This window comes from Biomphalaria glabrata, chromosome 12 (genome assembly GCF_947242115.1).
Source record: "Biomphalaria glabrata chromosome 12, xgBioGlab47.1, whole genome shotgun sequence".
NCBI lineage: Eukaryota > Metazoa > Mollusca > Gastropoda > Planorbidae > Biomphalaria > Biomphalaria glabrata.
The window spans coordinates 23,081,965-23,094,767 of record NC_074722.1 but is presented as its reverse complement, the minus strand read 5'-3'; the positions used below and the strand labels follow the sequence as shown (position 1 = coordinate 23,094,767).

The 12,803-nt window shown below is 36.2% G+C and overlaps 1 protein-coding gene across 1 annotated transcript in view; it reads left to right on the top strand.

Annotated features, from left to right (window-relative positions):
* The window catches only part of LOC106053549 (Na(+)/citrate cotransporter-like), a 51,679-nt gene that overhangs the window by 8,313 nt on the left and 30,563 nt on the right, over positions 1-12,803 (top strand). The window lies entirely within an intron of this gene.

Genomic DNA, 12,803 nt, shown 5'->3' with positions numbered 1-12,803 from the left:
CGAATTTATTCGTTTTTAGCGTTTAAGCATCAAATCTTTTGTGTACCGAAAGTAGGACTCTTGTCAGTCGTTGCATAATAGCATACGCATTTATTATCTCTGCCTATATCTTAACATTACAGCTATGTCTCCTGTTTCCCCACCCCCACCCACCTCCATCTCCTTCATCGCGCTCTGTCAATAGAGTAACGTTGTATTTCACCTATCTCGGTTATCTGTGGCTGGGAGAAACTTGAACCAGCACCTATTAGAACTGGAGTCTGGAAGCCATAGCATGATCAGTGGTAGTTACATGCTGAACTTAGGACCCAGACAAATCTAATGGCTGGCAAGTTTTTACTTATTTTCATTCCACTGATTCAGAACAACTTTCTAGGCGGTCTTTTTGTTGTTGTTTCCTGTAGTCACATCTAATTGAACCGTTTCGTTTTTCCCCAGTCCTCGTTTTGTTTTCCAATGAAAGTGTTTTGTGTTTTTGTTTCTTTGTTCCATAAGTTTCAAAGTTTCTTCTGAAGATTTCTACGTCCTATTCAAATCTCCTGCAGGACTCAAACACGGGACCATCATCTTGACACATGCTCATGTCAAGCCAAAACGAGTCAGGTTATGGCATCTGAAGGAAAAGTTTCTTTCATTCTTGGACTTTGGGACACACACACACAAAAATAATTACAAGAATGACCTTATACCCATCTCTCAAACTGCCAAGAATAACCATGGACTCTACTCTCAAACTGGCAAGAATGACATTATACCCTCGTTTCAAACTTTCATGTTAGTATCTTTGAATTTAATAAAAAAACAACTGATATTTTACATTAAAATATAAAGTGAATTATTCTCTTTTTGATATTGTCAAAGTCTGTTGACAAATTCTCTTATTTCTAACATTTAATTGACCGACGTAAAACAAGAATGTTGTGATCAAAAGTCAGTGTTTCAAGTTTGGTTCTAGTTGTCACCCTTGAATGTAACTAGCTTGTCAGTTGTTTTGTTCTAACTGCATGTGGTTCTTGGTTGAGGATTTTAATAATCACATTCAATCTCGCAGGTTTCTCACGTGTCATAATCGTATAATGCAGGACAGTTCAGGACAGTGCCTGCAGTAGTCGTCTCTTTTGTCACTGTGGATGAGACAATATGAACATACATCACTGTGGATGAGACAATATGAACATATATCAATGTGGATGAGACAATATAAACATATCTCAAAGTGGGTGAGACTATATGAACAAATATCTCATAGTGGATGAGACAATATAAACATATCTCATAGTGGATGAGACACTATAAACATATCTCACAGTGGATGAAACAATATGAACATATCTCACAGTGGATGAGACTATATAAACATATCTCACAGTGGATGAGACTATATAAACATATCTCACAGTGGATGAAACAATATGAACATATCTCACAGTGGATGAGACTATATAAACATATCTCACAGTGGATGAGACTATATAAACATATCTCACAGTGGATGAGACAATATGAACATATCTCACTGTGGATGAGACTATATAAACATATCTCACTGTGGATGAGACTATATAAACATATCTCACTGTGGATGAGACTATATAAACATATCTCACAGTGGATGAGACAATATGAACATATCTCAAAGTGGGTGAGACTATATGAACATATCTCATTGTGGATGAGACAATATAAACATATCTCACAGTGGATAAGACAATATGAACATATCTCACAGTGGATGAGACTATATGAACATATCTCACTGTGGATGAGACAATATAAACATATCTCACAGTGGATGAGACTATATGAACATATCTCACTGTGGATGAGACAATATAAACATATCTCAAAGTGGGTGAGAAAATATAAACATATCTCACTGTGGATGAGACAATATGAACATATCTCACAGTGGATGAGACAATATGAACATATCTCACAGTGGATGAGACAATATAAACATATCTCAAAGTGGGTGAGAAAATAAAAAAAATATCTCACTGTGGATGAAATTATATGAACATATCTCACAGTGGATGAGACTATATCAACATATCTCACTGTGGAGGAGACTATATGAACATATCTCACTGTGGATGAAACTATATGAACATATCTCACTGTGGATGAAACTATATGAACATATCTCACTGTGGATGAAACTATATGAACATATCTCACTGTGGATGAAACTATATGAGCATATCTCACAGTGGATGAGACTATATGAACATATCTCACAGTGGATGAAACTATATGAACATATCTCACTGTGGATGAGACATTATGAACATATCTCACTGTAGATGAGACATTATGAACATATCTCACTGTGGATGAGACAATATGAACATATCTCACTGTAGATGAGACATTATGAACATATCTCACAGTGAATGAGACAATATGAACATATCTCACTGTGAATGATACTATCATATCGTCAGAAATACAGAGAAATGGAAAGAATTCCTTATTCATAACAATTTGAAATTTCTTTAATTCAAAAGTAATTATATGTTAATTTTTATTTTTTTTTAAACACGATTTCACAAGTTATGTATAGGCCTACTATATAGAAACGTAGATTATGTATAATGATTCAGTTGTAAAGAGAGTGTATAAACCTGGAATTTGCAGACGATACCTTGCAGAACAAAACTTCTCGTCACGTTCTAAAGCTAGATCATCAGATTGTCAGCAAAGTTTCTCCTTGAAAACTAACAAGATAAAAATAGTTTATAATGACTAGCCATACAAAACAAGCAATATAACACAAGTAATATAAAACAAGCAATACAAAACAAGCAATATAAAACAAGCAATATAAAACAAGCAATATAAAACAAGCAATATAAAACAAGCAATATAAAACAAGTAATATAGAACGAGCAATATAACACAAGCAATATAAAACAAGTAATATAAAACAAGCAATATAACACAAGTAATATAAAACAAGCAATACAAAACAAGCAATATAAAACAAGCAATATAAAACAAGCAATATAAAACAAGCAATATAAAACAAGCAATATAAAACAAGTAATATAGAACGAGCAATATAACACAAGCAATATAAAACAAGTAATATAAAACAAGCAATATAACACAAGTAATATAAAACAAGCAATACAAAACAAGCAATATAAAACAAGCAATATAAAACAAGCAATATAAAACAAGCAATATAACACAAGCAATATAAAACAAGCAGTACAAAACAAGCAATATAACACAAGCAATATAAAACAAGCAGTACAAAACAAGCAATATAACACAAGCAATATAACACAAGCAATATAAAACAAGCAGTACAAAACAAGCAGTATAAAACAAGCAATATAAAACAAGCAGTACAAAACAAGCAATATAACACAAGCAATATAAAACAAGCAGTACAAAACAAGCAATATAACACAAGCAATATAAAACAAGCAGTACAAAACAAGCAATATAAAACAAGCAATATAAAACAAGCAATATAACACAAGCAATATAAAACAAGCAGTACAAAACAAGCAACATAACACAAGCAATATAAAACAAGCAGTACAAAACAAGCAACATAACACAAGTAATATAAAACAAGCAATATAACACAAGCAATATAAAACAAGCAATATAACACAAGCAATATAACACAAGCAATATAAAACAAGCAATATAAAACAAGCAGTACAAAACAAGCAATATAAAGCAAGCAGTACAAAACAAGCAGTATAAAACATGCAATATTAAACAAGCAATATAAAACAAGCAATATTAAACAAGCAATATAAAACAAGCAGTATAAAACAAGCAGTATAAAACAAGCAGTACAAAACAAGCAATATAAAGCAAGCAATATAAAACGAGCAATATAAAACAAGCAATATAAAACAAACAGCATAAATACCACTAGAAATATATTATAAGGCGTATATTACAAATACCCAAAAATTACTTTTATAGTATTAATTATATAGCCTTTGTAATTAAGTAAAATAGCACAGTTATTCTTAATCTTTGGGCTAAAAGGCAATGCCCTCTATTAGAAGTATGCGTTTTCCTTGGTTTGAGTCTTCTAATTTTCATTTTTAATAAGAAACACATTCTGAAGCTTAGGCTTCAGTCAAATTCAGTCCTACATGTCCAGTGGTTTCCTATCATTCTAAAACTTATTTCTATAATTTACAAATAAATGGAGTCGTTTTTTTTTTGTTAAAGTGTATATGAATGTATAATGTATATATATATATATTTTAGTGGTGTCAAACCCATGGGCGTAGCCAGGATTTTTTTTCGGGGAGGGTTTTAGGGGGGGGGATTCCCCCCGACCCCCCCCCCCCCCCCGCGGAAAAAAAAATATATATGTGTGTGTGTGTGTGTACATAATTAATCTTTATTACATTCTGACCCTTTCGGAAGACGTTTATTATTTATTGTAGACTCCCCGCCCTTGCTAGCAAGGGGGTCTGGGGGAGTTCGCAGCGCTCCCCCAGCGCGGGGCGAAGCCCCGCCGCCGAGCACTATTTCTGGTTTTGTAAGCCAACAAAATGCATATTCTGAGGTATCTACAGTGCATTATCTTGCTATTAAAAAGTTTTATTTCAAAAACCTAATGTGCTATTCTTACTGACTTAGACCATCTCGCGCCGTTCGGCGCATTTTCCGGTAAGCTGTTTCCGCAACTCTTATTTTGCGTAATTCATTTTGTGTGAGAACACGTCCCGCAAAACCTCATGCGACGCTCTATCACAACCTTACTAAGGATTCGACTCCCAGTTCGGCATATGATTTTTTTGATTTAGACCCGATCTCTATGACTGACTCCTAAAATCTGTCTTAGCCATCTTTGTTGAGATACATTTAATGATTTTCAATTTCGGCAGAAGACTATTCACACTTTATTAATGGAGCCCAAGCCACTGGTAGAAATTTGTAACCTTTCTTGACTACGCGCTTGGAATTACATGCCTGTATTTCGCATTAGATTTTATATCGAAAAGGAAAGTTTTTTCGTCAAATCATCTGTTGAGGGGTTTTAAACTAAGAAATCTCGAGTTTTTTTGTTTTGTTTTTCATTCAAAACCCCATTTAGCTACGATCATAAAATTTGGTGACTGTAGTTTGCTTTAAAATTATATTGAAGAGAGAGGTTTTTAACTCTAAACGCTCTGTAGGGGAATTTTAAACTCAAAACCATCTGGAGGGGTTTTAAACTTTAAAGAAAAAGCCATCTGGAGGAAGGGGATTTAAACTCAAAACCCCTTTGGCTACGCTCATGGATTTTATAGTGTGTAATTTGCTTTTTTTTATATTGAAGAGGTACTTTTTAGCTTCAAACCCCAACTGGAGGGAGGGGAGGGGTTTAAACTCAAAACCCCTTTGGCTACGCTCATAGAATTTTGAATGTGTAATTTGCTTTTTTTATATTGAAGATGGGGTTTATCGTAAATTTTGGAGGGGGTTTTAAAATCAAAATTTTCCTCAACTGTGCTGTTGGAATTTGGGGATTGTTGTTTGCATTTTTTTTTGTTTTGTTTTATAGAAGAGGGGGATTTAACTGCAAAAACCTCTGGTAGGGGGTTTAAAATTCAAAACCCCCTGCAGGGGGTTTTAAACTCAAAGCCCCCTGGTAGAGAGATTTGTATCTCAAAACCCCCTGATAGGGGTTTTTTAAATCTCAAAACCCCCTGGTAGAGGGTTTTTAACTCAAAACTGCCTCGGATGTGCTGTGGTAAGTGATGATTTAGTATTAAAATCTCACCTAAAATAAACAAAATGAAAGCAAAAATCAGTCACTTAATTCCGTCCCTCCCCCTGCGGGGGGGGGGATTTCATTTCGGGGGGGGTTTGAACCCCAAGAACCCCCCCCCTGGCTACGCCCATGGTCAAACCCACCTTTTTGAGAAGCATTGGACATTCTATTATTACGTAAACTTTTAACTAGTGACAAGATGCGTAACTCTTTCATTGAGGTCACACTGAACAAGGTGAAGGCTACATTAATGAGAATCACGTCCGCCAACTCCTGGCACTATTACAGAAAAACTATAACAAATTGAAAGAAAGATAAAAATATACAACACTTTAACGAGATAAATATGACAAATGATTTAAAGAGATAAAGGGGGATCTATTATAATTAGAAAAATAAAAAATTTGATTATGTCGGGCTGTGTGTCTCATTGGAAGGTATTTCTGTATTGCTCTCCACACTACATTTCTTTCCATCAAAGATTATTTATAAAACGGAGCTATCATTATGAAGAAGGAGACATTACATAAAACTTAATTAAATCTTGGATTATCTCCTAACAGAAAAAGTTGCACTAAGTAAAAAAAAAACAAAAAAACTTTTACAACTTTTTAAATTTCTTTTTAATGAATTGAATCTATTTGAAATAAATGTAAGAATTTTTTTTTTTGAATGGTATCTTTTTGTTTTGTTCTACAACGCCTATATTAACTCTGTCTGTCTGGAGAAAAGTTTGTACACGTTGTTTCTTCCACACCCAATCTCGGATCGCATTGAATGTTTTGCACAATTATTTCTTTTACCTGACAACACAAGAAGAAATAAAAAAAAAATAGTTAATTTTGTATTGGTAAATAATAATTATTTTTGTTATCGAACAAGGGAAAGAAATTTTGCATTGTTATCCCCCTTTATACCTGGTGTAGAGAGTTAGGCCGTTGCTTAAAAGTTTGAAACTAACAATAGATAGCTTTGAAACCTTCTATTTTCACTAGCACTTCGCTGGCACAGTGGTTAGTGTAATGACTTGAGGAGGCTTGACCCCGTGAGTTCGAATTCAAGTTGTACAAAGTTTTTAAAAATAAAACACATTTTAAAATGCCATCCTGTTAACCCAGATACGACCTTCTTACTTCCCCCCCCCCTCCCTTTCCCAACTGGTCCAGACAAGTGATAGGATCATAGCGAGATGAGAAAGTGAAACAAGGAGATGATTGGTCAAACATTTCTAATCGCACAGATTCATTATTGTTTGTCTAGATGTGTGATACATTTAATTACAAGATTGATCCAAACTAATTGATACAATTACAACTAAATGATAGACACTCGACTTCTTGAAACTTGACTGCTAGACACTTGACTGCTAGACACTTGACTGCTAGAAACTTGACTGCTAGAAACTTGACTGCTAGACACTTGACTGCTAGAAACTTGACTGCTAGACACTTGACTGCTAGACACTTGACTGCTAGAAACTTGACTGCTAGACACTTGACTGCTAGAAACTTGACTGCTAGACACTTGACTGCTAGACACTTGACTGCTAGAAACTTGACTGCTAGACACGTAAATGTCGTAGTAACGGACACAAATGTAGCTACAAAAAGAAGGAATGAATCCACTGCACGCATGAACTGTTACAGACGACAGATGTCAGGGACTTGTACAAGCGCCACACACGTTGACAGCAGATTTAATGACTTCAACGTTTGGGACCCAGAATGGGAACAAAATGAACATAAAAATGTTGCTAGAGAATGTTGTCATAAATCCTTGGAAAAAAAAGACACTTGTCTTAGTAGAGATTCCGACATTGTTCAAGTCTTACAACAGAGACAGAGAAGTCAAGAAAACCTCATTACTACATCCCGACTTGTGGGAAATGAAAAGTGAAGTCAAGGGGAGTTAACGCTTTCGGCTCGTCTATCTCCCTTTGGAATGACTTCGATCACTAGGGAAGCATTGATTATCAAGATCTGTACATATTGGTTGTACTCTCAGAGTGGAGGAGAGTAGAATTAAAAAAAAAAACAAAACATTTTGCTAATTCTAGAATGGTCTTTAGTTCGAATCCCTAATAATATATTGACGTAGACACAATGCCAAAAACATAAATAAGTGGTACGACTTAGGATTCATTCTCTTTCCATCACTTGAGAAGCTCAAAGCTTTAGAAAACAATTTACGAATGTTATTACGCTAGTAGTCAAAGAGAAGAGCTTCACAGATCAGTCCTGCTCGACATGATAAAGTATAATGACAAATAATTTTTGTTGAATTAATTTCTTATTTATTCTATTTACGCTGACATGAATCAACAAACAATTAACTTTCTCCTTGTGGTCAGTCTCGCTGTCAGGCCAATGGGTCAACTTCTCTCGTTTCTATCTTTGCTGTGTTTCTGTAAAGTCTTTTCAACATTGCTTCCCTTCAATAGACAGTTACACCTCATTTAAAAAATATAACTACGACCCAGAACTGTCAAGTCAACTGTTGATGACAAGGAATCTCCTGAATAGTCGTTCTCGTTCATATGATTTGATATATGGACACTTTCCCAATGCTAAACTGCCTACAGCGGCTGCCTAGACTATCATTTAGCCGCGAAAAAAACTGTCGTTGTCGCCTCAATATGGTCCCCGATAGACTCAGACCAAGAGTTTGGGGAAAAACGGAAGCTCCGATAGAATTGAGGTCAAGAAAAACTGGTCGTCCCCACGTGCGTTATGTGGATGTAATCATGGAACCTCAAAGCAGTGAATTACATGATACTGACTCAATACTGATATTTCCATCGACAGATCTTTGTGGAAACAGCTTGACGGCCAATGCATCGAACGTCGTTGGAGGATCTTAGTTTAAGGTTCAAGTAAGTAAGACTCAATAGTCAATACTCAATACAAAGACATAGCACCATGTGGAGAGGGATGGTGACCAAGAAAACTATGGACAGTGAAAAAACATGGGCCTCAACTCTGGAAAAAAGCATGCCAAACGAAAAATGTCTGGCTTCTCTACAACCAAAGGGAAAGCCACCCTAACCAGCGGTAATAGGGTTCCATAATCACAAGAAAAAGATGAGCCATAGTTGCTACGCCAGAGGAGGCCAACAATGGTCAGCAATACAAGTACGTTACGATCAGCAGTGGTGTCCATGCGAAGCTAAATATACGTCTCCGTTTGATCAGACTAAATCGTCTACGTAATCTTCAGAATTTAGACTGCAATTTTTAGTTTACTTTAACAACTGACACACGCAGTAACCTTGACCGTCATCTCTGGCAGCTCTGTTAGGGAGGATTCAGAGCCCGTCGCCTCAGCGTGGCGCCTCCGTGGAAACGTCTAGTAGTTGACCTAGATAGGCTAAGAACGGAAATGGAACAAAGCTCATTCTCGCCTACCTTGGGTATGGCCTTTTTTTTAACTCACTTTGGGTGGGCCACAGAAACATATAACCTTTACATTATCTGCCCTATAGATCTCAGATCTGAAAGGGGAACTTACTTGGTGTCGAAATGGACAAACTTGCCCAGAGGCCATAATCTAAAAGAGTCGGAACAGTGGCGGTTACAGTAAAGGAATATAAGTCAAACTCCCCATGGTTAGCGCTGCCCTCGGTCACATAGTGGGACCAGGAACGAAGCGCGGCGCGCTCTGTACGCGGTACGGTCCTCTTACTCCGTCCACTGCCGTCACTGCTGGGAGCCCTCAGACAGGACTCGGGGTGAAGAGCTCCCGTTCGATAGATTAAAGCCTTTTTAACGATCAAGGGAATAAAGGCGCCTAGGGCGCAGATTCCCTACTTGACTTTTTTCAAGGTAGCTCTCCTACAAAATGGAAAATAAAAAAAAAACTGTCTGATGGCCCATAAACCTTGTATTTCTGATATTCTCTTAGTAATAATAATGACCGATCGGCATACTCACCACACAATTAATTTTAGTTAACTCGAACTTTCCAACACGAACTCGTTTCGACATCACTTCCGCCTTTTGTTTAATGCAGTATAACCACGCCCAGGGATGATGGAATCTGTGACTGCTAGTGATATGTAATTGTAGTCCTCTTGTGTCGTATAATGACTGAAACCAACTTGGTAAATAACAGATAGATGGCTGTTTATTAATAAACTTGTATCGAAGGGAAGGTCGAGTCTTTCAAATCTCTTTGTATTCTGTCTTGTTTCGTGGTGTTGCTATTCTCTGGTAGTTTCTAAGTGTTGCGTCTTACTCATTGGAGTAGAAGAGAGAGCCATCATAGATAGATTTCATTGGGATACTTGTTGCATAATTTAAGTTGCTCAACCAAGTGTGACGATACATATCAGAAGGGACGAGCTTAACAAGGAATGAATTAAGATTTTTTAAGTCCGTTGTGGCCGTGAGTTAAGTGTCCATCTAGGAGGAGGAGGAAGGCAGACATTGAATTGTAATGTGCCTAACCAAGGATGGTGTGGTTGAACTGTGTGGTCGTCAATACATGTTAGAGATTTCCCGAAATTTCTTGTCGGATCCTTTATCCTATTTGTGTTACATTTATTTTGAAAGGGATTAATGAGACAATGGAAGTAAGGGACACGAAAATGACTGTTTCAAATACATAGAATGGCACGAGGTATTGTAAGTAACATTAGGACAGTTCTCTTTTGACAAAGCTTCTATCAACTCACTCTGTCTGGCAAAATGTTTGTACACGTTATTTCTCCGACACTCAATCTCGAATCAAGCTGAAATTTTGCACAATTATTTCTTTTACCTGAAAACACATGGATAAATTAAAAAAAAAACAATTAGTTAATTAACTATTGGTTATTAAATATTTTGCTTAGTATATCGAACAAGAGAAAGAAACTGTACTTGACTTAAGTGGTGGTATAAGGCAGTATAAACTGAATTAGTCCCCTTTATAGGTCACCACTCTAAATAGAAACAAACACTATATAACTATACAAGTACCTTACTAGCCGAGTCTTTAGCACGTCTGCCTGAGCCACGTGTTAGAATTCAGCTGTCTCCTCCTCCCCCGCTTTAAAAAAAACAATTACGGTCAAATCCACCCAGATATTCTTTTCTTTCTTCCCCCCCCCCTCCCCCATTTTCTCAACAGGTCCAGATAAGTCATAGGTTCACAGCGTCATAATCTGTTATGATCCCACAGATTTATTGTTGTTGGTCTAGATCAGTGTTTCCCATACACTGTTCCGTAGAGCCCTTGTATTCCGCGAGGCTTGAATAGGTGTGTCCACAAACTACTAGAATAATTACTAGTAGGCCACCACGTGAATTAATCTGTCTAAAACAAATAAACAGTTTTCCGCTAAATACTCAGAATGTGCGAAGTAATCCGTTAAGGAAAAAAATTGGGAAACACTGATCTAGATCTATTACAAATTGAATGACATGACCGATCCAAACGTATTGATACAATGACACTTTGTATAAGCATTGCCCTTTTTTCTTCGTTGTTGTTTTTAAAGTATTTTTTATGTTATACTTGTCAATGCTCCTTTTTGTGTTAGTTTCCTGTTTATGAATGCTAAATGTCAACAACTTACTAGCTTGTTTGGTAAACGTAAAGACGTAATCAGATTTTAAGATTGAAAATGATGTATCAGGGCAAGTAGAAGTTAATGATTGGTAATATATTTCATTAAAATGTTTGATCTATATATACATGTCAATGTGAAGCTAGGTACTGAAACGAATGAATGAAACATACATATTGAACATAAATGAAAAGCAGAACCAGGGACACAGTTTTTAAATGAGTGAAAGAAGTGAATTTAATGCGACAAAATAAGGGATTGTGTTGACCGAGGCTGTGGCATGTGACCATTGACCACTGGGGTGGTAATTTACATACGGATGAATGACTCTGGGCCAGAAAAATATTTTGGACATTCCGATGGTCTAGAGGCTAAGTCCTATTGGCAGTGTTTTATTGTTAGGCGTTGTTGGAATTGGAATTAAAATCCAATTAATTCACTACTTACTCTCTTCTAGAACATGGTCCCTGTGGTTTTCATTTTATGTACAATATGTATGCATCATTTATATTGTATCATTTATCAATATATACGTATTTAAGAACAATCAAGTCAGGAAGGTATATTTTTTTATTGTTTACAGTAATTTCTATCTGTTTTTACGAAAAAGATTATTTTAATTACAATACCTCTCGTCAGATCAGAACTTTATGGAAACCTTGTACGCGGATATCAAAAACAGCTCTAACGATTTTTCCCAGGAATTTATAGTTGATGTATAAGTAAACAAAAAGAGAAGTAAAGTTCGAATTATTAACTCGTTGAACGTTATAATTTTTTAAAGTAAAAAAAGAAATACATTTAGAGTTGGCTATAGAAGTAGGCCTAGATCTAGATCCAGCATCGGTTTTGTAAGGACTTTCGTGTTCTTGAAAGGACTATCGTGTTCGGGAATTTCCGAATCAAAGGCATTATTGAGTTCAACAAATTAATGTTCAGGAAAGTTTTGCGCATCGTATTCTAAGTCTTTAAAATCTGAAAACCTATCATTGTAATATTATAACGCCTAGTTGATCTATACCTTCACTTAACCAGGGTTCTTCTTCTGGAGGAGAGGGGGCGGGGTAAAACAGTTTCCATTGTTTTTAATCTAACATTCATGAGTTATTTAGATAAAAACAATCGCTCTATACGTTGTATAAATGAGGTATTGTCTTTAGAAAAAGACAGTATGTGGGATGCGTGGTCGAGAGGCTAAGTACGTTTGAACTTGGCTTGGCTTGGCTTGGCTTGGCTTGGCTTGGCTACCTATGAAGGTTCGACACCGACTCGGGCAGAGTTGTTTACTGAGCGCCTAAGAGCAGCACGGAAAACCTTCTCCCAGATATCCCATTGATCCACAAATGAGATTGGACCAAAGCGCTCTAAGCATGCTATAGGCATGAAAGTAGCGTTTTATAAAAGCTATTTAATTTAATAATTTATTAAGGCGTATCCTCAAAATATGGTGGAAAGGAAGAAAGCGAAAAATGCTTTAGCGTCTGTTGATGACAAAGTGACAGTTATTGTGACAGT